The 26,210-nt window shown below is 41.2% G+C and overlaps 1 protein-coding gene and 1 pseudogene across 2 annotated transcripts in view; both read right to left on the reverse strand.

Moving 5' to 3' along the window:
- The window catches only part of YES1 (YES proto-oncogene 1, Src family tyrosine kinase), a 94,672-nt gene extending 68,700 nt beyond the window's left edge, over positions 1-25,972 (reverse strand). The window contains exon 1 of one of the 2 annotated variants that reach the window (XM_058438572.1): positions 25,831-25,972. The gene's annotated coding sequence lies outside the window, so the exon portion shown is untranslated. Of the gene's footprint in view, positions 1-25,548; positions 25,714-25,830 lie in introns of those variants that run through there. The other variant, XM_032152694.2, reaches the window with a different exon arrangement.
- On the reverse strand, positions 11,068-11,214 carry LOC116470105 (U1 spliceosomal RNA; annotated as a pseudogene).
- Positions 25,973-26,210: the final 238 nt, after the last annotated feature.

The raw sequence follows: 26,210 nt of genomic DNA on the forward strand, positions 1-26,210 counted from the left end.
CCAGGTGGATCACTGAAGGTCAGGAGTTTGAGACCAACCTGGCCAATATGGCAAAAGCCCATCTCTACTAAAAATACAAAGATTAGCTCAGCGTGCTGGTGCGTGCCTGTAATTCCAGCTACTCCGGAGGCTGAGGCAGAAGAATCACTTTAACCGGGGAGGTGGAAGTTGCAGTGAGCCGAAATCGTGCCATTGCACTTCAGCCTGGGCAACAGAGTGAGACTGTCTCAAAAAAAAAAAAATTCTGTTGAATTATCAATTCTTTTCCCCATCAACATTTAGGACCTGACCCAAATGATAAATACAGATCAAAAATTAATGCTTGAATCCACTTTTTTAATTGAAGAGAGTGGGGATAAAAAAAGACTGATATTAATCCACAGATCAACATATATCAAACTAACTTACTAGTTATCTGCACCTCCTTTTAAGCTGTGAAGACTTGATAATGCTCTGGAGTTCAACAACTGCTCTAGCCTCAAAATGTCCAGGTAAGGTATCAACGCTGGGTGACAGGAAAACAGCATGTACATGAGAAAGGCAGGATGCACGCTGACTGTTTCCAGCCATTCCTCATATTTATATTCTGACTCTTCACATCCATTTACATGTTGAATCTTCCAACTATATGAACTTGCCTCCTTTGGCTTTTTGGAGTCAAATAATGAAGTAAAAAATTAATATGGAAATAGCATGAATGGTTTTATTCTAGTTCAATAAAGCTGTTATATTAAAAAGAGACACAAAGTTTTTGATTCAAAAAAGTTGATGTTTCCTTTCTATTTTCATATTACATGGGGAGCCTTTTAGCATGGGCTATAAAATGATCATTTATATTCAGCTTTTCATTCCTTAGGATGACCTAAAAATTAAAGCCAGAACTTCAAATTTCTGAAATAGTGCTTACTTCTGGCTACACTATTTCAACCCTAAAATCATTGTTTAAAATATGTACATAGGGCCGGGCGCGGTGGCTCACGCCTGTAATCCCAGCACTTTGGGAGGCCGAGGCGGGCGGATCACGAGGTCAGGAGATCAAGACCATCCTGGCTAACACGGTGAAACCCCGTCTCTACTAAAAATACAAAAAATCAGCTGGGCGAGGTGGTGGGCGCCTGTAGTCCCAGCTACGTGGGAGGCTGAGGCAGGAGAATGGCGTGAACCCGGGGGACGGATCCTGCAGTGAGCCGAGATCGCACCACTGCACTCCAGCCTGGGTGAAAGAGCGAGACTCCTTCTCAAAAAAAAAAAAAAAAAAAAAATGTACATAATAACAATGTGTATATATGTTAAAAATTTCAAAGTTTTATTAAAAAATAAAACCTTTTGATTGTCAAAGTTTAGTATATACAGGTATGGAAGTTTCCACCTAGAAAGTCACTAATATTCTGTGGAAAACTATTTTAGAATGCAACAACATTAAGAATTTTTGTAATCCTGATACTACTTTGTGCTCTTAAAACAGTATTAGGAATAGGTACACTGGCTCACGCCTGTAATCCCCGGCACTTTGGGAGGCCAAGGTGGACAGATCACTTGAAGCCAGGAGTTTGAGACCGGCCTGGCCAACTTGGTGAAACCCTGTCTCTACTAAAAATATTTTTTAAAAAATTAGCCAGACGTGGTGGTGTGCGCCTGCAGTGCCAGCTACTTGGGAGGCTGAGGCAAGAGAATCGCTTGAACCCAGGAGGCAGAGGTTGCAGTGAACCAAGATCTCTCCACTGCACTCCAGCCTGGGTGACAGAGCGAAAGACTGTCTCAAACAAACAAAAACCGTATGAGAAGTATTTGCTTGCTCAGAGCATGTAAAAAAGTTTGTTGGACTGAATTATATAAAGATTTATCATATTATAGCCCCCATTTTATAACATTATTAGCTTTGAGAATGGGTATTTTAAATTCCATGAAATTACCTATATATGCTTTAGTTGCTTCTGATTGGAAACAATTTTCCACACTGTTGTTTGGCATTCATTGAGTACTGATAACAGAATATATGCTATAAAACCTTAGGAAATGGTACACAACGTATTTTTTCAAAGTTTTAAGTGAGATGACTATATTAAAATATTCATGACCCAATACACTTACGTCAAAGAGAGAACAAAACCCACAATTATAAAAGAACAACTTTGCGAGGCATGGTGACTCACGCATGTAATCCCAACACTTTGGGAGGCTGAGGTGGGAGGATGGCTTGAGCCCAGGAGTTCAAGATCAGCCTGGGCAACACAGGGAGATTCTGTCTCTACAAAAAATTTAAAAATTAGCCAGGTGTGGTAGTACAGGCCTGTAGTCCCAGCTACTTGAGAGGCAAAGGTAGGAGGATCACTTGAGCTCAGGAGGTCAAGGCTGCAATGAATCGTGACTATGCCATGCACTTCAGCCTGGGCAAGAGGACAAGACTCTGTCTCAAAACAAAAACAAAAACCCCTAAAACAAAAAAACCCAACAAATTTCTACATCAATGAACTACAGCAAAGGTTGTATTCAGAGCAAATTTCAGATACTTACACACCTGTTACTAAAAAGGAACTAACATAAACAAATGAACTGAGGAATTTAGGAGGAAACAAAATTAGGATAATTTACAATCTAAAAAACAAAATGGCCAGGCGCAGTGGCTCAAGCTTGTAATCCCAGCACTTTGGGAGGCCGAGGCAGGCAGATCACCTGAGGTCAGAAGTTTGAGACCAGCCTGATCAACATGGTGAAACCCCGTCTCTATTAAATACAAAAAATTAGCTGGGCATGGTGGCACATGACTGTAATCCCAGCTACTTGGAGGCTGAGGCAGGAGAACTGCTTGAACCAGGGAGGCTGAGGATGCAGTGAGCTGAGATTGTGCCATTGCACCAGCCTGGGCAACAAGAGCAAAACTCCGTCTCATAAAAATAAATAAAATAAAATAAACAAAAGATTCCCAGCCGAGCGCAGTGGCTCATGCCTGTAATCCCAGCACTTTGGGAGACCAAGGTGGGCAGATCACCTGAGGTCAGGAGTTTGAGACAAGCCTGGCTAACATGGTGAAATCCTGTCTCTACTAAAAATACAAAAATTAGCCAGGCGTGGTGGCATGTGCCTGTAACTCCAGCTTCTTGGGAGGCTGAGGCAGGAGAATTGCTTGAACCCGAGAGGCGGAGGTTGCAATGAGCCGAGATGGCGTCACTGAACTCTAGCCTGGGTAACAAGAGCAAAACTCCATCTCGGGGCTGGGGGGGGCGGGGGTAATCTCCCAAAAGGATTTTTATTTGTAAATCATACTGAGATTTCTGTTTCTCATTTCTAATTCATTACCTTTTCTTTTAATTTCCTCTTATAACAAAAAATCTAGTATAATTTACAAATAAACATCAATGAAACAGATAAATCACTAGATTTCATCATAAACAAGAAACACAAAGGGAGACTACACAGTATTAGGTATGAGAAGGGTACTAGAGCACAGACGATTTGAAAAGAAAGTGATAACTTTGTATAACTCCTGCCAATGAAGTTTTCAGAACTAGATAAAATGGCTAACTAGGCACATAAAAATTAATCAAAATAACTCAGTTAAAAGACAGGAGACCTAAATAAAGCAATAACCATTAAAATAGTTTAAATCTTGTTTTAAAAAACTACCAGAAAAGCACAAATATTATGTATTTCATGGGTATTATAGGATGCTTTCTTGGTTGTAGTATCCTTCCAACAGACATCTGGGGTTATCAAAAGAGCTCCTTCCCAACTGTTACCTAGGTTTCTCAGAAATTCTCTGTATTCATTCACTAATTCAAAAAAATATTTTTTGAAAGTCTAGACTGGGTGCAGTGGCTCACGCCTATAATCCCAGCATTTTGGAAGGCCAAGGCGGGTGGATCATCTGAGGTCAAGAGTTTGATACCAGCCTGGCCAACATGGTGAAACCCCGTCTCTATTAAAAATACAAAAATTAGCCGGGTGTGGTGGTGCGCGTTTGTAATCCCAGCTTCTTGGGAGGCTAAGGCACAAGAATCGCTTGAGCCCAGGAGGCGGAGGTTGCAGTGAGCCAAGATTGTGCCATTGCACTCCAGCCTGGCCAACAAGAGTGAAAAAAAAAAAAAAAAGAAAATCTAGAAAGTAGAGATCCAACAGTGAAGAAAACAAGGTCCCGGGCATCATGCAGCTTGCATTCTTATTAAGAATAGTAACAGATAACATTATGCAGCTGCTATGCGCTAAATTCTATCCTAAGTACTCTTGTGTATACTAACACATTTAATCCTTACAACCACTCTTTCAGTTAAGGACTATTTTTACTCACCCCTTAAAGATGAGGAAACTAAGGCACACAGAATAGGTAACTAGTCTAAGGTCAAAGATACTCTCAGGCAATTTAGCTCCAGAACAGTACTGTCCAATAGAAATGTAATGTGAACCATAAATACAAACCACATATGCAATTTTAAATTTTCCAGTAGCCACATTTAAAAAGGTCAAACAGAAAGAGATTAATTTTAATATCTTATTTAACCTACTATATCAAAAATGTTATCAACATGCAATTAATATTTAATAGTTGAATTATTCTATATTCTTTTTACCATATTAAAATCTGGTGTGTACTGCACCAGGCGTGGTGGCTCACGCCTGTAATCCCAGCACTTTGGGAGGCTGAGGAAGGTGGATCACTTGAGGTCAGGAGTTTGAGAACAGCCTGGCCCCAACTCTACTAAAAATACAAAAATCAGCTGGGGGGTGTTGGCGCGCACCTGTGAGCCCAGCTACTTGAAATCGGGTGTGTATTTTACACTTACAGTACATCTCAATTTGGACTAGCCACATTTCAAGTGCTCATCTATTATACTGGAGAGGGTTCATAACCACTGTTCTATGCTTTTCCACTAAAAAAATATACCGTATTCTCAGGATGTAAGAATGGTTTAGTTTTAGGGTCTATTAATAATATTAATTCACCATATTAAAAAATAAGGAAGTTTAGCCAAGTGTGGTGGCATGTGCCTGTAATCCCAGCTACTCCAGAGGCTGAGGCAGGAGAATTGTTTCAACCCGGGAGGCAGAGGATGCAGTGAGCTGAGATTGTGCCACTGTACTCCAGCCTGGAGGACAGAGTGAGACTTCATCTCGAAAAACAAACAAACAAATAAATTAAGAAGCCATATTGACCATTTTGGGTTTGGGTTAAAAAATAAAAAATAAAAAATAAAGAAGTCAGGTGCAGTTGCACACATCTGTAGTCCCAGCTACTCTGGAGGCTGAGGCAGGAGGCCAGGAATCAAGGCTGTAGTGTGCCATAATCACACCTGTGAATAGTACTATACTCCAGCCTCAGAAACACAGTGAGACTCCATCTCTCTCTCTCTCTCTCTGTGTATGTATGTATATGTGTGTATGTGTGTGTGTGTGTGTGTGTGTGTGTGTATATATATATATATATGAAGGAGGAGCAGCAGCAGCAGCAGCCATGTGCAGTGGCTCATACTTGTAATCCCAGCACTTTGGAAGCCTGAGAAGGGAGGATTGCTTGAGGCCAGGAGTTCAAGATCAGCCTGGGCAACATAGAGAGACCTTGTCTCTATTTTTAAAAAAAATTTAGAAAAGAAAGAAAAAGAAGAAAAGTTATTTATCTCAATAAAAGCCAAGGGGGAAAAAAAAACTTAAATCAACACCCACCCCTACTTTTTAATAACTCTCATGAACTAAAAATAGAGGAATCCTTCCATGATATTATATATCTATAAAGTTCAAGTCAACTCTGGCATCACAGCTTAATGGCAAACAATAGAAAGAGTCTTAAGGTTCATTATAATTATTATTGGTTTTTTTTTTTTTTTTTAGACAGAGTCTCACTGTGTCACCAGGCTGGAGTACAGTGGTGCGATCTGGGCTCACTGCAACCTCCACCTCCCAGGTTCAAGCGATACTCCTGCCTCAGCCTCCCGAGTAGCTGGGACTACAGGCGTGTGCCACCACACTTGGCTGATTTTTTGTATTTTTAGTAGAGACAGGGTTTCACCATGTTGGCCAGGATGGTCTCAAACTCCAGACCTCGTGATCCACCCACCTTGTCCTCCCAAAGTGCTGTGATTACAGGCGTGAGCCACCGCACCTGGCCATTATAATTATTACCTGAAATGAGGTTTCACTCTGTCACCCAGGCTACAGTGCAGTGGCATGATCATCGCTCACTACAGCCTCGAACTCCTGGTCTTAAGCAATCCTCCCATCTCAGCCTCCTGAGTAGCTAGGGCTACAGGCATCTGCCACCACACACAACTAATTTTTTAATTTTTTGCAGAGATGGGGTCTCACTAAATTGCTCAGGCTGGTCTCAAACTCCTGGGCTCAAGTGATCTTCCCACCTCAGTCTCTCAAAGCACTGGGACTACAGGTGTGAGCCACTGTGCCTGACCTGCATGATCCCTTACACAAAAAAAGTAAAAGAATTAACTGAAAAGCTATCAGACACAGATTTCTATACAGCAGCTACAAAAATATATTGAGAAATAAGTAGTTTTGTAATATACCAAAAATAGTTACAAAGTAGTACTCAACAAATGATAGGGATCTATCAAAAGTACATAGGAGCTAGTTTGAAGAGGCTCTTGCTGACCAAATATAGAATTTGAGCATCAAGAAAAAAAATGGTGACACTAACAGATTACAACTAGTTGACTAAGATAGTCCATAAGTCACTCTGATAAATAAATAAGGACAGGAAGGTTCTCTCTTACAGAATCCCAACTACTAAACTTGGAGTAAGAGAGCTACACATTCAGCACATGTATCCCAGAACAACTCTTACTGCAATAATTAATTCAGCCAAGGAATCATCAATGGAAGCAAAAACTATTTCCTTATCTGTAATTTATTAAAAAGAGAAAAATGCTCATTTTATGGTGAAGAAACCTGACAGATATCACTTAACTAAGTAATCAAAGTTAATACTGCCAATAGTAGGATAGACTAACAGTGTGCCTCCTGATGTCCTGTACTCTGAAGAACATAATAGCCTTTAAGTGGTACTCCTGCCTCAAATTCATAATCTAAATCAAATCATGAGGAAACATCAAACAAAAACTCATCGATGTACATACACTATACAAAACCAGTAGTCTAACTTTTAAAAAATATCAATGTCATGAAAGATAAAGCCTGAAGAACTGTTCAGATTAAAGGAGACTAAAGAAACATGACAATTAAATGCAATATGTATTTCTAGATTGGATTTTGGATTTTTGTTATAAAGAATATTATTAGGACAATTGGAAAAATGTATGCACTACTGTATTACTTTCCTTGCCACATTTCCTTTATTGTTCCCTCCTAGGGCTGCTGTAGAAAAAAATGTCTTAAAACAACAAATTTATCATATCATAGTTCTGGAGGCAGGATGTCCAAAATTCAAGTGTCAGCAGGGCTATGCTCCCCCTGACACTCTGGATACCATTCTTCCTTGCCTCCTCCTAGCTTCTGATGGTAGCTGGCAATCCTTCGTGCTCCTGGCTTACAGGTGCATCCCACCAATTTCTGCCTCTGTTATCACAAGGCATTCTCTCTGGGTGTCTGTCTTCACATGTGGGTTTTTGGTTTTTGTTTTGTTTTGTTTTTGAGACGGAGTCTCACTCTGTCGCCCAGGCTGGAGAGCAGTGGTGCAATCTTGGCTCACTGCAACCTTGCCTCCTGGGTTCAAGCAATTCTCCTGCCTCAGCCTCCCAAGTTGATCCAACTATAGGCGCGTGCCACCACGCCTGGCTAATTTTTGTATTTTTAGTATAGACAAGGTTTCACCTATTAGCCAGGATGGTCTCAATCTACTGTTCTCGTGATCCATCTGCCTTGGCCTCCCAAAGGATGCTATTTCCAAATAAGGCCACATTCACAGGTACTGAAGGTTAGGACCCTTTTGGGGAACATAACTGAATCCACAACTGGAAATTAGGTAACTGTATTATGCTGATGTTGAACTTGTTGACTTCAGTAACTGTACTGTAGTTGTATAAGAAAACGTCCTTGTTTTAGGAAATACATACTGAAATATTTAAGGGTACTGAGACATGCCATCTGCAATTAACTTTCAAATGGTGGTGGTGGGGACACACATACACACATACCCAAGGAGGGAACCATAAAGGAAATGTGACAAAATGTTAACAACTGGTAAATCTGGGTGGAGGGTATCCAGTGCTTTGTGCTACTCTTGCAACTTTTCTGTAACTTTGAAATTATTTCCAAATAAACTTGCAGCACTATTTACAACAGCAAAGACTTGGAACCAACCCATATCCCCATCAATGACAGACTGGATAAAGAAAATGTGGCACCTATACACCATGGAATACTATGCAGCCATAAAAAAGAATGAGCTCATGTCTTTTGCAAGGACATGGATGAAGCTGGAAATCATCATCCTCGGCAAACTAACACAGGAACATAAAACCAAACACTGTATGTTCTCACTCGTAAGTGGGAGCTGAACAATGAGAACACATGGACACAGGGAGGGGAACATCACACACTGGGGCCTGTTAGGGGGTGGGAGAAAGGGGAGGGAGAGCATTAGGACAAATACCTAATGCATGCGGGGCTTAAAATCTAGATGACAGGTTGATAGGTGAAGCAAAACACCATGGCACATGTATACCCATGTAACAAACCTGCACGTTCAGCACATGTATCCCAGAACTTAAACACACACACGTACACACACACACACACACACACACACACACACACAAATAAGACATATGAGTAAGTAAAACAAAAGTTCGGAGTCTATATAAGAAAATAAAACTGGGATGGGCCGGGCGCGGTGGCTCACGCTTGTAATCCCAGCACTTTGGGAGGCCGAGGCGGGCGGATCACGAGGTCAGGAGATCGAGACCACGGTGAAACCCTGTCTCTACTAAAAATACAAAAAAAATTAGCCGGGCGTTGTGGCAGGCGCCTGTAGTCCCAGCTACTCGGAGAGGCTGAGGCAGGAGAATGGCGTGAACCCGGGAGGCGGAGCTTGCAGTGAGCTGAGATCACGCCACTGCACTCCAGCCTGGGTGACAGAGCGAGACTGCGTCTCAAAAAAAAAAAAAAAAAAAGAAAAGAAAACTGGGATATAAAAGACAATCTCAAAAAATAAACATCACTTATTTTTAGAAGGCACATTACAAAGATGCCCATCCTTCCTACATAAATCTAAGTAACATTATTCAAAATCACAATGAAATTCACATGAAAAAGTAAATGCATATGAATAGCTGAGAAAGTTTTGAAAAGGAAAACAGGAAATTTGTCCTTCTAGGAATCACAACCTCATGGTTAAAGGTATAGGCTCTGGAGTTACAAAGTTAGGTTATAGTCATAGCTTGTAATTTGAGTAAATTTAACCTCTTAAAAATAAAGGTATCAAGAATACTTAACTCTTGGCGGTTCTGTGAGAAATGAGTTAGCTAAATATGTTAAAGTATTTATCACAGGGACTGTCACAAAGTCAATTATCAATACACATTAGTTGCTGTTATCATGGTTATAATCAGCAGCATCAAGCTATGTGATATTGGCATAGAAACAAACAATTAGGCCGGGTGCAGTGGCCCACACTGGTAATCTCAGCACTTTGGGAGACCAAAGCAGGCAGATCACATGGTCAGGAGCTCAAGAGCAGCCTGCCCAACACAGTGAAACCCATCTCTACTAAAAATACAAAAATTAGCCGGGCGTGGTGGCGGGCGTCTGTAGTCTCAGTTACTCAGGAGGCTGAGGCAGGAGAATCGCTTGAACCCGGGAGGCAGAGGTTGCAGTGAGCCAAGATGGCATCACTGCACTGGCCTGGGTGACAGAACGAGACTCTGTCTCAAAAAATAAATAAATAAAATAAACAATTAAATCTCTCAAAAAGAAAGAGCCCAGAAACAGGCCCAAGAGTAAAAAGAATTTGTAAATACTAAAAGGTGGCATTTTGAACCAGTGTGAAGATAGATTTAACTAGCAGTAGTGAGGTATATCATCTGAGGAAAAAAAAATTACCTCACAACATACATAAAATCCAGAGTACAGAGCTAAATGACTTGCAAGACAAAACAAAATGAAAACCTGTAAGTAGAATTTTTAACATCATCTTCAAGGGCAGAAAATATTCTTGAAACATAAAATCCAAAAGTTACAGAAGGAACATTATGCACAGACATGGAAAAGTCTTTGCAACAGAAAGACAAAGAAAGAATTAATATCTATAATGTATTGAAGAGTCCCTAAAAATCTATAAGAAAAAGACAAATAACCCAATAGTAAAACTGGCAAAGATTATGAGCAAGCAGTTCACCACAAGGAGAGATGCATAGTAGCCGTCAATTGAAAAAGCAAATTAAAATAATTTTAAGATATCTTTATTCATATATATAACAAAAATAAAACAATGTTCTATCAATCTCCCTAAAAAAAACTGGGAAAATATAGAAAGAGCTTTAAACCTGCTAACATCCCTCGCCCTGTTTATCACCAAAAGGAAAAACAACACCTATCATGCCATTAGAACACTTTATTATGGAAAGAGGAAAAACAAAACCAAAACCAAAACACAGGTAGAAAAGCAATCACTGAACCTTACTGTTAGAAGGAAACTAAGCTTATCAGGTCTGACCACTCGCCAACACAAGAAAGTAACACTGACAATGACCTATATGCAGCATTTACTCAAACTCGAGACAAGATAGTTCAATAAAGCACTTCTAAACAACTGTTAAAAATTACTTCTTTATAATCTTCAAATTGCTTAAAAATGATAAACATCTGTTTAACAAACTTTTTAAAAATTTTGTCAGGAATCAAAGGCAACTTTCAGTGTCCGCATTTATTAACATTCACCTTTCAAGGCATCATCTAATCATTCTTCTAAGATATCTACCTGTCTCCATGATTTCTCTCTTACTGGTAGGGCCCTGGAAGTATCAGAAATATCTTTCAGAACCTTGATATATAATTCTTCTAGACCTAGAGACATGAAATCATGTAAAGCTACATGCCTCTATTTTATTATTTATTTGTTTTTAATATTATAAACTTCACACTATGGTCTCTTATGACAAAAAATGACAGGGGAAAGCACAAACACAGTCCCTCACTACTACAAATTCTGCATTTGGGGAAATCACAGGGGTCAGCACAACCAAAGTGCAATGGATGAGCCTCACTCTGGGAACCACCTTCATGATCATGGTATCTCCCCAGCCAGATAAGTGTATTGTCTATTTTCTTTTTGTTTGTTCTAGTTTTTCTAATTTAAAGAGCAACTTCTTGTTACAGAAATGAGAAGATAAAAAGGAGATATACTATGTGTTCTGTGTCACCTACTATTTCAAGTTTCCTGAACTGTAGATTCCTGACTTCTTACTCTAGCTATAAATTTATCTCTAAGAATCATCAATATTGTTTTTTCTTTTCTGAAACATTGGTCATTGTAAAAATCCTATTCATCCTCTGACAACATCCTAAGAGCTTCACAATCCTCTTTCCTACTTGACATTTGTTATGAGTTTCTCCTTCTGACTTACAGTATATGCATTAAAATAAAAACAAAACAAAAACTAAGACCCAGTTGGAGTGATTGATGGGGTGGGGTGGGGGAAAAGCGGAAATGGTGAGAAGATGAGTGGGGGAGCCGCTTTAGCTCCACCCTAATTTCTACCTGCTACTACCCCCATGGAATTCTTTGATATGGCTAATTAGTATCTGTTCCCAATCACTAAAAGTGCTATGTAAATGGACATATAATATTTTTCTACTCTGACCCCCTCCCTCCACCAGTGTGCTTTCCTACCTTTCATATAAGAAGTTTGGGGCATTTCAAGACTTTGCACTCCTTTGGGGGGTACACTGTCCATTAGAATTTTAAGCCTCACTCTTACAGGTTTTCCAATGTTTCCTAAAGTGTAGTGCACACATCTTAAAATCCAGAACTATTTTTCCTGCTACTTTTAATATAAACCCAAGATGACATGACTCCTGTCGTCAAAGGTTCTTTCTAGAATTTACACATCACTTGCTTTTTTATTGATTCTAATTAAGTTCAAAACAGCAAATATCTTTATAGCTTACCACCTCAAATATAAAATTAGTCAGATGCTCTGCTTTAAGAAACACATTTCCAGAAGCTGTTGGACTAACCAGTGTGCTTTATACCAATACTGTAACCTGAATTAAGATACCATCGATGTCCATACCTTTCAAATATTCTAACCACATTTGTACAACCAAGTGGTATTTTCCATACAGATGTCTAATTTGTGTAACTACCATACTTTTCATCCCCTTCTGTGACAGAGATAATTACCTGTTCTCCCAAAATTCATTCTCCCCTTCTATGGTATGCAGCCCTCACTGGGAGGTGGCTGACGTGCTAGGAACTATTTTTTCCAGCTCTTTTTACACTCAGATAAATCCATATGACTTGCTTATATCAATGTAATATAAGAGGAACTAATGTGTGCCAGAGTTTTTAGGAAGTATGGTTGTGAGGCTGGGCACGGTGGCTCACGCCTGTAATCCCAGCACTCTGGGAGGCTTAGGTGGGTGGATCACTTGAGGTCAGGAGTTTGATACCAGCCTGACCAACATGGTGAAATCCTATCTCTACTAAAAATACAAAAAGTAGCCAGGCAAGGTGGTGCATGCCTGTAATCTGAGTAACTCAGGAGGCTGAGGCAGGAGAATCGCTTGAACCTGGGAGGTAGAGGTAGCAGTGAGCTGAGATCACGCCACTGCACTCCAGCCTGGGCAACAGAGCAAGACCCCATTTCATAATATTTTTAATTTAAAAATAAAAAACACAAATACAAATACAAAAATTAGCTGGGCATGGTGGCATACACCTGTAATCTCAGCTACTTGGGAGGCTGAGGTGGGAGGATCACTTGAACCCAGGAGGCAGAGGTTGCAGTGAGCAGAGATCGTGCCACTGCCCTCCAGCCTGGGCTAACGAACGAGACTCTGTCTCAAAACAAACAAACAAACAAAAACAAAAAACAAAAAAAAAGAAGTATGATTGCTGGACATATATTTATGGAATATGATACACAGAAACAGAACTCCTATATTGTAAGTGGGTGAATATGCTTAGGTTAAATACTGCTCTTTAACATTTACAAGCTATTAAACTGAATCAAACCTTAGTTTCTCCATCAGACTCAAGTAGAATGCTTATTTGAAATTCATCCTGAGCATTAATGATACTAGTTTAGCACAAGTCTGCCACTTCAAAGAGTCTTGAATAAAAAACATTTGTGGTTACTGCATGAGCTTTTAGTGAAGAACTACTTGTTACTTCTTTCTCTCATGCCCATGGATCGGCAGACAATGCCAGCTGACTGCTGCATGTTCCTACAATAAAAAATATTTAATAAATGTCTATGTGTCATTGTTCTATGTGCTTGGAACAACTTTAGTAACCAAAACTAAGATCCCTACCCTCACGGAGCTTACATTCCAGTAGCAGCCATTCCAGTCATTTGGAGTTGGTACAACAGCAGTTTGAAGCCTATTTGCCAACCTTTATGTAAAGACTTAATAAACATGGGCAATAATAAACCGTTAAGAGTTAACATGTGAAGGAGTTGTACTGTAGATACTGTGGGATAATAATGCTACAAAAATTAAGCTAGTATTCCCGCTAGAAAACAATGTTCCAGCTTATTAGGGAGGACAAAGGGTACATTCTTAGATACAATTGGAGAAATAAAAGGAAGCCAAAGAAGAAAAGGCTACTAAGATGGTGAAGAAAATTATTGTTAATGTAAGAACTTGGCACAGTGGCAAAGGAGTGGCAAATAAAATTTCCATTGGTAGTTTTTGATGAGACTCTTCTTCCAGACAGTGATGATCATATAACAGTAATAGTTACAAGGCTGGAGGTGGTGGCTCATGCCTATAATCTCAGCACTCTGGGAGGCCAAGGTTGGGGAGGATCATGCTCAGGAGTTTGAGACCAGCCTGGGCAACACAGGAAGGCCCCATCTCTGGAAAAAATAAAAACAAAGGCTGGGTGTGGTGGCTCACAACTGTAATCCCAGCACTTTGGGAGGCCAAGGCAGGAGGATCAGGAGGTCAGGAGATCGAGACCATCCTGGCCAACATGGTGAAACCCCGTCTCTACTAAAAATATAAAAATTAGCTGGGCATGGTGGCCTGTGCCTGTAATCCCAGCTACTCAGGAGGCTGAGGCAGGAGAATCGCTTGAACCAGGGAGTTGGAGGTTGCAGTGAGCTGAGATCACGCCACAGCACTCCAGCCTGGGCGACAGAGAGAGACTCTATCTCAAAAAAATATAAAAATAAAAAATAAAAATAAAATAAAATTAGCCAGGCATAGTGGTGCACACCTGTGGTCGCAGCTACTGGGGAGGCTGAGGTGACAGGATCGCTTGAGCCCAGGAAGAAGAGGCTGCAGTGAATGGTGATTGTGCAAATGGAGTCCAGCCTGGGAGACACAGTGACACCCTGTCTCAAAAAAATGATTTATGGTTACAAACTAGTATAGAAGTCTATAAGAATGAGGAACAAGCCAGTATGGAAGAATCCTCACTTCCCTAGAAGTATAGCCTTGAATGGCTGATGAGTCTGTACCAAGATGTAGGAAACTGCTATTCTATTGACAGGGCAAATTAGAAAATGGCTTTCTGCAACACGTCTGAAATGTTAACTGAACCATCAGGCAATAAAGACCTTCCATCTATTTCTACTAACTCACCTAGAAATAAATGATATAATTAGTAGAAATAAAGGCAATATTGTACAGTAGCAATTTGATCCAGCTTTTGAGGCAGAAGACAGATCTGAGTACAAACTACATATATATGTACAGAGAGTGTGTATGTGTATATACAGAGAGAATATATAGACTTCACAAACCCAAACCTATAAAAGGGCAACACTTGAAACAGTTTAGTGTAATAACTCATCTTTTGCATGTTTCTTTATTCTTCTGATGAATTAAGTTTAGGAAAGAAACTTGATTGGGAAAACATGCTCTGTTAATCTGGCTGAATGAACACCTTATTTTATAAAAAGATGAAGAATGTTTTGGACTTAGTATATCATTTTCCATTACAAACCCCAACTTACAAAAAGACAGCATTTGCTACAGTTGTTAGTGTAATAACACATCTTTTTCAGTTAATGAATATATTTAATATCTGACCTTAATTAACAATTGATATCTATTATAAAACATGCAGCACAAAGCTACTTCCATTAAAAAGAAAAGTGTAGGGTGGGTGTAGTGGCTCAAGCCTGTAGTCTCAGCTGCTCGGGAGGATTACTTGAGCCGAGGAGCTCCAGGCTGTAATGAGCTATGATCATGCCACTGCACTCCAGCCTGGGCAAACACGGCAAGACCATATCTCTTAAAAAAGAAATAAAATAATTAAAAAGTATTGCCAGGCGTGGTGGTTCATGCCTGTAATCCCAGCACTTTGGGAGGCCGAGGCAGGTGGATCACCTGAGGTCGGGAGTTCGAGACCAGCCTGACTAGAAATACAAAAAATTAGCCAGGCATGGTGGCGCATGCCTGTAATCCCAGCTACTCAGGAGGCTGAGGCAGAAGAATAGCTTGAACCTGGGAGGCAGAGGTTGCAGTGAGCAGAGATCGCACCATTGCACCCCAGCCTGGGCAACAAGAGTGAAACTCCATCTCAAAAAAAAAAAAAAAAAGTATTAATTGAACATTCTCTGCCAGCAATTCAAATGCACTATTTAATGAAGAAGAAAAAAGACAAGAAATCTCCCTTTCCATCATTGCTCCTCATTCCTAAGAAAGTTATGGCATATGGAACAGGATTGTAGTCAGCCCTAGATTTAAATCCCAGTTCTGCCAGTTGTGTGACCTTAGCAAATTACATATACTTTCTGATCCTCAGTTTCTTTATCTGTAATAAATACCTACCTCAAGGGGCCCAGCATAGCGGCTCACACCTGTAATCCTAGCACTTTGGGAGGTTGAGGCAAGTGGATCGCTTGAGCCCAGGAGTTCGAGACAGCCTGGGCAACAAGGTGAAACCCTGTCTCTATTCTAAAAAAAAATAAAAATAAAAAACAGGCCGGGCATGGTGGCTCACACCTGTAATCCCAGCACTTTGGGAGGCCGAGGCGGGAGGATCCCTTGAGCCTAGGGAGTTTAAGACCAGTCTGAGCAACATAGTGAAACATTTTAAATTTTAAAAATTAAAAAAAAAAAGTAGCTGGGCATGGTGGCTCACAACTGTGGTCCCAGCAGCTACTCAGAGACCAAGGTGGGAGGATCACTTGAGCCTGGGAGGCAGAAGTTGCAGTGAGCCAAGGTTTTGCCACTGCATCCAGCCTGGGTGTCAGAGTGACACTCCGTCTCAAAAACAAAAAATAAATACCCATCTCATTCCTAATTTTTCTGTTTATTTTGGAAACATATTTCAGAGATTCAAATCAAATGTGATAATGCATATAAAAGTGTGGCACAGCACCTATCACAGGACAGGCTTTCTTCTTTCCCTACCCAATGCCAAAGCGAGGTGAATGGGTGGGAAATAAAAAAGGACAGAGAAGGTAAAGTTACAAACTCCATATTATAACACTCCTTATTTTCCCAAACCCTTTTCTACTATTTTTGTTTAATACTCCCAATCTTTTGAAGCTTTTCTATACCTCATACTGTCCTACAGGGTTAGAATATGAGGCAGGTTTCACTGCGCCTAGCAAGCAGGTGGGGAAACCTAGGGAAGTTTCTGTACTTAAATTAAGCTTAATAGCAATGCCTTATTGGGAGAATCTCAGTCTCCTAACAGGGAACTGGAAACAGTGATTTTTAAATAGTGAGGAGCTGGTAAGGTGGGAAAGGACGGTGATTGGCAAGGCTACAGGTTCATCCACCTCATAATCAGAGCATTTGTAGGCCAAATATTTTATTTGTTCAAAGAGCTCAGCAGCTAACAAAAACAAGGCAAAAACAGAATCAGTCAGAAAATATTTTACCACCAAAGTATTATTTTGCCTATTTGTGAGGCTTTTATAAGACTCCAACGGGCTGCCTAGAAATCAGGCCAAAAGGCTTATGCTACAGAAAAGACTTTCTGGAAAAACAGATTCTAATTTTCAAAACATCAACTTACAAACTTTCGGAACACTATAATTTTAGTTTGTTTTAGAAAATCTATTTTACAAACCTTAAAAAGCTAACCATTTTCCAATGCCATACTTGTCTTGTTCTAAATATTAACTGTATGTGTATAAAGACAACTATCCAGAAGAAGTTCTCCATACCTTTGTCAACTAAAAAAATTAAATGTAAATTTTGATAGTGGCTATTTTTCTCATATAATGTTGCAAAGTTTTTATTCAAATAGCCACGATTACTTGTTAACTGACATCATAACTGTCCACTTCAACAGAATAATTAAGTCATTTTTCTGATTTTATTATGAAAAAATCTGGGCTAGGTGCAGTGGCTCATGCCTGTAATCCCAACACTTTGGGAGTCCAAGGCGGCAGTCACCTGAGGTCAGGAGTTCGAGACCAACTTGGCCAACATGGTGAAACCCCAACTCTACTAAAAATAAGAAAATTAGCTGGGCGTGGTGGCACACAGCTGTAATCCCAGCTACTGAGGAGACTGAGGCAGGGAGAATTGCTTGAACCTGGGAGGCAGAGGTTGCAGTGAGCCGAGATTGCACCCCTGCACTCCACCCCCGGCGATAAAGTGAGAGAGATGGACTTAGACACACAAAAAAAAAAAAAAAAAAAAAAAAGGGCCAGCTGAGGTGGCTCACGCCTGTAAGCCTGGCACTTTGGGAGGCCAAGGCGGGCGGATCACCTGAGATAGGGAGTTGGAGACCAGCCTGACCAACATGGAGAAACCCCATTCTCTACTAAAAACACAAAAATTAGCCGGGTGTGGTGGCACACGCCTGTAATCCCAGCTACTTGGGAGGGTGAGGCAGGAGAATCACTTGAACCCAGGAGGCTGAGGTTGTAGTGAGCTGAGATCGAGCCACTGCACTCCAGCCTGAGCGACAGAGTAAGACTCTGACTCAAAAAAAAAAAAAAAAAAACCACAAACCAAAAACCTAGTATGGTATTTGTCACACCACAGGTTTAATAAATGTTTGCTTAATTAGTAAAACTGCAATTTGCTTGAGAGTTCCGTGCCAAGTCCATGGGTCAGTTTTTTATAATCTTTACTTATAGCTAATTTGATTCCAAATTTTAGACTCAAACATTTCCTTAAAATGTTATCAATACGGTCATGCATCACTTAACATGTATTCTGAGAAATGCCTCATTAGGCAATTTTGACATTATGTGAACACTCTAGAGTGTACTTACACAAACCTATGTGGCATAGCTGACTACAACTTTGGGCCATATAGTATGGCCTATTTCTCTCAGGCTACAAACCTGTATGGCACGCAACTGTACAGAATACTGCAGGCAACTGTAACAGTATTTGTGTATTTAAACATAACCAAATGTAGAACAGATATAGTAATCACACAGTATAAAAAAATAAAAAATGGTACACCTGTATAGGGCAGCTCTACTATAATCTTATAAGATCACCATCGGCCGGGCGCGGTGGCTCACGCTTGTAATCCCAGCACTTCGGGAGGCCAAGGCGGGCGGATCACAAGGTCAGGAGAGATCGAGATCACGGTGAAACCCCGTCTCTACTAAAAATACAAAAAAAAATTAGCCGGGCGTGGTGGCGGGCGCCTGTAGTCCCAGCTACTCGGAGAGGCTGAGGCAGGAGAATGACGTAAAACCCGGGAGGCGGAGCTTGCAGTGAGCCGAGATTGCGCCACTGCACTCCAGCCAGGGCGACAGAGCGAGACTCCGTCTCAAAAAAAAAAAAAAAAAAAGATCACCATCATTGAAACTTCCTTAGGCAGAGCATGACTATATTGTAACAACTTCAACTGTGGCAGAGCACACATTTATATAAAGCTGAGAAACTATTAGAAACCATGAGGCCCAACTACCTTTTGTTTCAAATTGCAAAACTAAGGCCTATAGAGTTTACTGAATTGACCAAGGCTAAACACCTCTTCACTGTCAGAAATGAAACTAAAATCTAGATAGTGCTCTACCTTCCAGTCCTTTCATTATAACACCATATTGCCTTCTCTGCTCCTTCCAAATGTCTGACTGCTACTATTTTTAAAGTATCCTTATTTGTAAAATATTAATCACATCAGAACAAAAGTTAGAAGTCAATACATTTGCCAGCAAACAATGTGAAGTATTAGCTTATACACAACAACCACCAACTTTCTCCACCTCACCCCAATTTCCACTTAATGCTAAGAAACTGAAAAGTTACATTAAAAAATTAGAGAAGTGAAAATCCTCTTAAGTCAGTTGAAGAAACCCTAGAATCCACATTTTGCTGGGAACAGAGGCTGAAAACCAGACAATCTTGAAGTTTCAGTGGTCAGTCCTTTTCCTTCCAGCACTTCCTGTTCCGTCCTCACCCCCAATAACCCAGCAAAAGTACACCTACGAATTATGCATTCCTTCACACACGTTACCACAAGAAAATCAGGACTTCCTTTTCTTTTTGTCCTAGGTATATATGAACAAGTCATAATTGTAATACTGATTGTCACTACTGTGATGAGATACCAAATGCATTTTTTAAAAATCTAGGATTCTTCTTTAGCATAACTTGGACTTTCTTTTTTCACTAAAATAGTACAACGTATTTATTTAAAATAAACCTTACTAGAGACTAGTTTAACTTCAACTACAATGAATTTTCAGTTCATATTAGAAATATCAAAATGAACTTTAAATTCATATTTGAAGGACTGCTTAAGCTATTTTGTAAAATCACCTTCTAGAACAAAATCTTGAGAGCAAAAAGCTAAAGAATTAACTTCGAGCTATGAAAAAGCATTAAGTTAGTTTTATAACATTTTAGTAGAGGTGTACTCAAAAGATTTGTTTGCGAAAAGTCCGTAAGTGTAAATTCATATAAATCTGCCCAGAACCACATCCCTACATACAATTCAGGATTTATTGTGCTAAGGGCTGTTCTCAAAGATTGCTATAAAACAGTTCCTTGACACAGTGAATACTAGGTCAAGAATAACAGACAAGCATGGAAAGAAATAATTACAGTGCAAGGAGAGGTGTGTTTTGACATAAGTGTTTTGTGGGAGCACAAAGAGGTCATAACACCAATCTCTTGCTAAGTATATGCCATAATGATGTGTACTTCTTACTGTTCAAATGCATGGTCTAACTGTACCTCATCCTTCCTCTGGTTATACAGGTTTGAGCACTACTTTTCTCAATCCTCTCTAATCTCCATCCCAAATGCCAAACCCCAAACTACCAAATTCCAAAGACAAGATAAATCAAAGGAATAGCTCCAGATTTTCAGCAGATAGTAGTGGTAAAAGTGAGGACAAGACGCTCCTGTGGCTGGGTGTGGTGGCCTGTAATCCCAGCATTTTGGGAGGCTCAGGCAGGTGGATTGCTGGAGCCTAGGAGTTTGAGACCAGCCTGGACAACACGGTGAGACCCCATCTCTCCAAAATATTCAAAAATTAGCCAGGCATGCTCCAGTCTGGCCAACATGGTGAAACCCCGTCTCTACTAAAAATACAAAAATTAGCCGGGCGTGGGGTGGACGCTTGCAATCCCAGCTACTCGAGAGGCTGAGGCAGGAGAATCACTTGAACCTGGGAGGTAGAGGTTGCAGTGAGCCAAGATTGTGCCATTGCACTCCAGCCTGGGCAGTAGAGTGAGACTCTGTCACAAAAAAAAAAAAAATTAGCCAGGCATGGTGGTGCACACCTGTGGTCCCAGCTACTCAGGAGGCTAAACTGGGAGGATCCCTTGGGCCCCAGAGGTCAAGGCTGCGGTGAGCTGTGACTGTGCCACTGCACTCCAGTCTGGGCAACAGAGCGAGATCCTGTCTCAAAAACAAAGCAAAACAAACAAACAAAATAACAGAAAAGATGCGACTGCTGCTATTTGCTTGGCATATTTATAAGCTGAGCAGCATTTTAGAAGCAGCAAAATTTGCCTATGGCATCTTCCAGTCTGGGGATTGCCATATATAGCTGATAACGTATTTACAACTGTTGATGTCCATCTTTCTCAAACACGAGGGATAAAGAAAGAACAAAAGGAAAAGAATGCAGAGTTCCTACTAACAAAATTCAGGCAGCCACAAGGGATATGCAATGTATAGCTGATTCTAGAAGTCATCCCTCTTGAAGGCCTTCCACTTCCTAGGACAAAGTAGAGTCCAAAGAACCTACATGCCAGCAATTCTACTCCCCTCCCCTAAACAACAGTAAAAGGAGCAATTCTAAGAATCACAGCTTAAAGTGAAATGAAGTATACTGCTTCAAGGAACCTGCAGTCTCACAGCTTACTGTACATTTGAACAAGAGAAACTGAAGAGCATTGTTACCCTAGATTTGCGGGGGAAAAGGAGTTGAGGCACAGAGGCTTGTAACTCAGTCCATTAGTACCTCAACAGTACATTACTCTATACTCTAAATTACAGGATTCTCTGTCTTTCCTGGAGTGGGCTTTCAGATCTCAAAGGTAAACCCAATCCAGACCAGGATATACTGCCATCAAGTCTGCTAGTTCCAAGACAACAGTAGTGCCGCTGCAGTCAACGATTCCTTGGCATACAGACATGTGAAAATGATATTGGCGGCAGCACTGGCTCTTCTCTTTCACCCTCTACTGTTACTATAGCTCCTTTTGCTAAATCTGCCTCTGAGTTTAGACAGGAGCTGGATGGTTGGTAATCACCCAGCAGCTGCAGCTGAGCAATACTCAGCCTAATTGTGGCACTGGAGCAGCTGAGAGGAAGAAAAGAGATAATACATACCCTACCATAGCCATACACGAACTACCAATAAGACAAGACACTTTAATAGAAACAGATTATTTCCTTTAAAGAAAAGCAGTTGTACCTCGCTATAGGACTTACATTATAAAACTGTTTAAATGTGAACTGAAGGTGACCTAAGCCATGTAGGGTTCTAAACAATGGAAGATCTTACTAAAACTTCCTGTAAATATTCACACAACAAAGCGTGCACCACAAACATCACCTTTATAACATGACCGAAAGTTCCTGTGATATAAAAATTTGGCACAGATGAGATCTCTTCTTCAACTCTACAACAATGCAAAGCCACAATATCAACAACTAAAATAGCAAGCCATCACATAAAGCAAATAAAATAGCATGACCCAATGATTCTCTCCATTTCTGAAACTCCAACACCATATTGTAACTTGCCTTTTGAACCAAAACATGCTCATCCTTCAGGTGCTGTAAATCTTCATAAACTTTAAACAAAAACTTATTTTATGCTGAGATTTCATGGCATTCTTAGGAATAGAAAAACTAAGGCTGAAATTACTGATCTAAAGAATTACTGTTCTAGAAAACCGAAAATAGATAAAAGTCAAAACTTACCATCTTGATGCCATAATTGAGTTTTGAGTTTTGTCATGTTATGTAATTTTCAGAAAAACAGAGTATTTGATGACAGAACAGTATCCATTCGTTCAATAAACATTTTGATTATCTTCTATTGGTTATTTACAACATACAAGCCGAAGCGGATTTTAATTTTGTAAAACCTGTGTCTTCTGTCAAAATATTAAAACAATTAACTTACTAAAGAAAACTAACTAGAACTTTATTTAGAAATTTTTTCCAAAAATTCTCTAATTATTGTACATTTGGGAGTATTTGACTTTTTTTTTTTTTGAGACAGTCTCACTCTGTTGCCCAGGCCGCAATGCAGTAGCACTATCTCAGCTCACTGCAATCTCTGTCTCCCGGGTTCAAGCGATTCTCGTGCCTCAGCCTCCCAGGTAGCTGGGATTACAGGAGTGCACCACCACACCCAGATAATTTTTGTACTTTTTAGTAGAGATGGGGTTTCACCACGTTGGCCAGGCTGGTCTCAAACTCCTGGCCTCAAGTGATCCCCTTCCCTCTGCCTCCCAAAGTGCTGGGATTACAGGTGTGAGCCACCGGGCCCAGCCTGACGTGTTCAAAGTAGTTATACATACTAGCTGGTATATGACAATTATGATTTAATAAATCTAATCCTATTTGCAAAGGATAGCCTAGGTAGTGTTCGAAAGTCAGTCACCAAATTACGTTCTTAAACCAAGCACCGTATATAGACATTACACACTGGATTCCTTAAAAAAAAAAAAAAAAAAAAAATTCATATAAAATAAAAGAGAAACAGATTCTGCACACAAACGTAGGGCTTAATGAATTACACTAAGACCAATACCCTTGGTAACTCCTACCAGGTTAAAAGAACTTTGTCACCACTTCGGAAGCCAGGTCCCTATCACAATCTCCTTCCTCTTCCCATATATTTCCTTTCATAGAACCACAGGTATTCTATGCTTCTATTTTTACGTTCACAGAAATTTCCTTGCAGGTTTTTTTTTTTTTTAATTACCCAAGTTTGGGTGACCCCAGAGCTTAGCATCACTTAAAAAATTGTTTTGGCATTAGTCTTCTTTCTTACTATAATGCTAATAGGATTAATAAACGATGTCTACACTGATTTTGTAAAGAAAAACTACCCATAGTAATAAATTATTTACTGTCTAACATGATGCAAATTTCAACTTTGAGTAAGTCAGTCTTACAACATTGGTTGGTAATATTTCACTATACAGGTTTACTTCTAGCCTTTTAGCACATTTATTCTTTTATCAATACATACCATGAAGAAATTTTACTTGCATAGACAATTTTTCAGCTTGTGAATTTCCTGAACTAACACACACACACACACAAACAGCCCATGTATTAATATTATACTTCGACCACAAGACAAATTCCACCTAACCCAGGAAGACAGGTCAAAGCTGTAATTTCACTTTCAGATGAACAGAAAGGAATCAATTTGTGGTTTATGAAGTCAGCAAAACCTAACTGCGAAATTAAAGCTATTATAACATTACAGTGGTTACAACAGAGTATATATTTTAAGAGCCCTTTTATCTTTTTTCCTGGAAACATGGATATAAACTGTTTTGTTTTCAGATCAAAGGCAATTGTCTTTTTCAAATGTAGGACCCTCTGAATTGTCAACCAGCATTTAAAATCTCCACCGACTTTTAGCTAATGTCCAAAAATAAAAATACAATTTAACTTCCTTTTCTTACATGTCAATTGTGGCAGGGGTCTCACATTTATAAGCAAACAAACAAAAACAAAAAAACCATATATATTATTTGCTAAAGTAAAACTTTCTTACTGCGCAATATATGAAAATTGTAAGTGATGCATACAAGATCCTTGGCTAATACAAGATACTCCTTTATTACCCGACCATTCAAAATGCTTCCTGTCCACCGTGTGCCAAGCACTGATAGTTAAGATACTAGATTTACCATGCACTTTTCCTTAAATGCACAGTCACGTGTATACATTTAGTAATACTTTCCTTAGTGCGTAACTTAACTTTAGAAATATAACAGGATGGTTTAAATATTTAAAATTATCAAGATAGCTGTGGCACTGTAATCTTACAGTTATATATAATACATGATACTATAATCATATCATGTGAAATCAACTATGTAAAAACACACACCCGTGGAACGTATACACATAATAAATGGAATGGACATAAAATTGGGCTTCCACCAAAGACTTTCATTATTTCCTTTAATAATTTATAAATTATATATAGTATGTTATTCCACGCCTGTATCAATTATACAGAAAATGATTCAACCAAATCCGAACTGTTAAGTACCTACTCATTACAAAACAAAAACTAAAGTCCCTACACCAGACTTGATTTTCAAAGAGCTTCTTAAAACAGCTCTGCCCCATGCCCAATAAAGTGAAAGCTGGAAGCAATTATCAAGAAGAAAAACACACTTTAAGACAATTTTCTTTAACACATGTGGACAGGGAACCGAACGCAACGGGAGGCGGAGTGGCATGATTCCGTAAAAGTGAACGCTGAATGGTAAATTTCCCAACCCCCAATCCAAAACAAAGGAAAACTTTAAACATGTTGCGGTTTTCAATCAAACCAAGTAAAGCCAGAGAGGCTCACCCACTCGCCCCACACACCCGCTCCTCTCCCCGCACAGCTGCTACCGGCGTCGGCCGACACACTGACCCCCAGCCTTTAGGACCCAAAGGGGCCGCTTCCCTCGCCCCTACTTCGGCCGTGGGGGCAAAAATAAACCCCTCCTCTACGTCGCCGGGCGGTCCACACGACCCCAAAGACAAGGGGTGGGGAGTGTCCCCACGCCCCTGGAACCTCAGGTCGGACTTGGGCGGGACCCGGCAGGTCTGGACGGGGCAGAGACCGAGTCAGGGGCGAGCAGGTAGCGCGGGGAACGAGACAAGCCCGCCGGGCGAGCCGGGGGAGGGGAGAAGTTTCTTCCCAACTTCCCGACTTGCGCCCGCGGGGGCGGGGAACGGCGGCGGCGGCGGTGGCGGCTCCGGGCGCTGGGGCCTAGCCCTGTCGGGGCAGAGGTGGAACCCTCCGCCCGCGGGGCCCCACGGGGTCCTTACCTGTCCTCCGGCCGCGCTCTCATGAGTCGCTGCTACCGCAGCTCGAGGTGGCGGGAGGGGGCGGAGGGCGGAGGCGAGGCCCGCGGGCCCTCTCCCTCCTCCACCTCCTCGTCCCGGGGCGCCCGGCGGCAGCAACGACGGCAGAGCCGGCCCGGGACGCGTTACTTCAAGAGGAGGGAGTTCCCGGGCTCCCCACCCCTCGGCCTCACTCTCCACCTCCTCCCCCCGGCCCCGCCCCCTGACTGCTAGCGGGGGCGGGCGCGGGGCGGGGGCTGCGGGTACCTGCGCGCGCCGCCGTCTGCTCACCGGAACTCGGGCCGCGCCGGCCCGGCTCCGGGGCCCCCAGCCTTCCGGCGCCTACGCCCCCATCAGGTCCCGTCCGTGGGCTCCGGGCCGCTTTGCTGTGGTCAGGATAGGCGACCGGTCCCTGTCACTTCTCCCGACCCAACATGGCGGCGGGGTCCGGGGCGGATTCCCGGGGGCGGCGCAGGCTGAGGGGGCGTGAGGAGGAGGTGCTTCCCTGCCCGGAGAGCAGGTCCGCGGCGCCCCTGCCCACCCGCGAACCCACCGACGCTCGGCTGCCGCGGGGATTGAATGGGGCGCCCCGATTCCGCCCTTCCGCTTTTCTCTTTTGCTTGGCCTGGCTCTCAGTAGTGCCCAGA

Source organism: Hylobates moloch, unplaced genomic scaffold, assembly GCF_009828535.3.
Source record: "Hylobates moloch isolate HMO894 unplaced genomic scaffold, HMol_V3 SCAFFOLD_5, whole genome shotgun sequence".
Lineage (NCBI taxonomy): Eukaryota > Metazoa > Chordata > Mammalia > Primates > Hylobatidae > Hylobates > Hylobates moloch.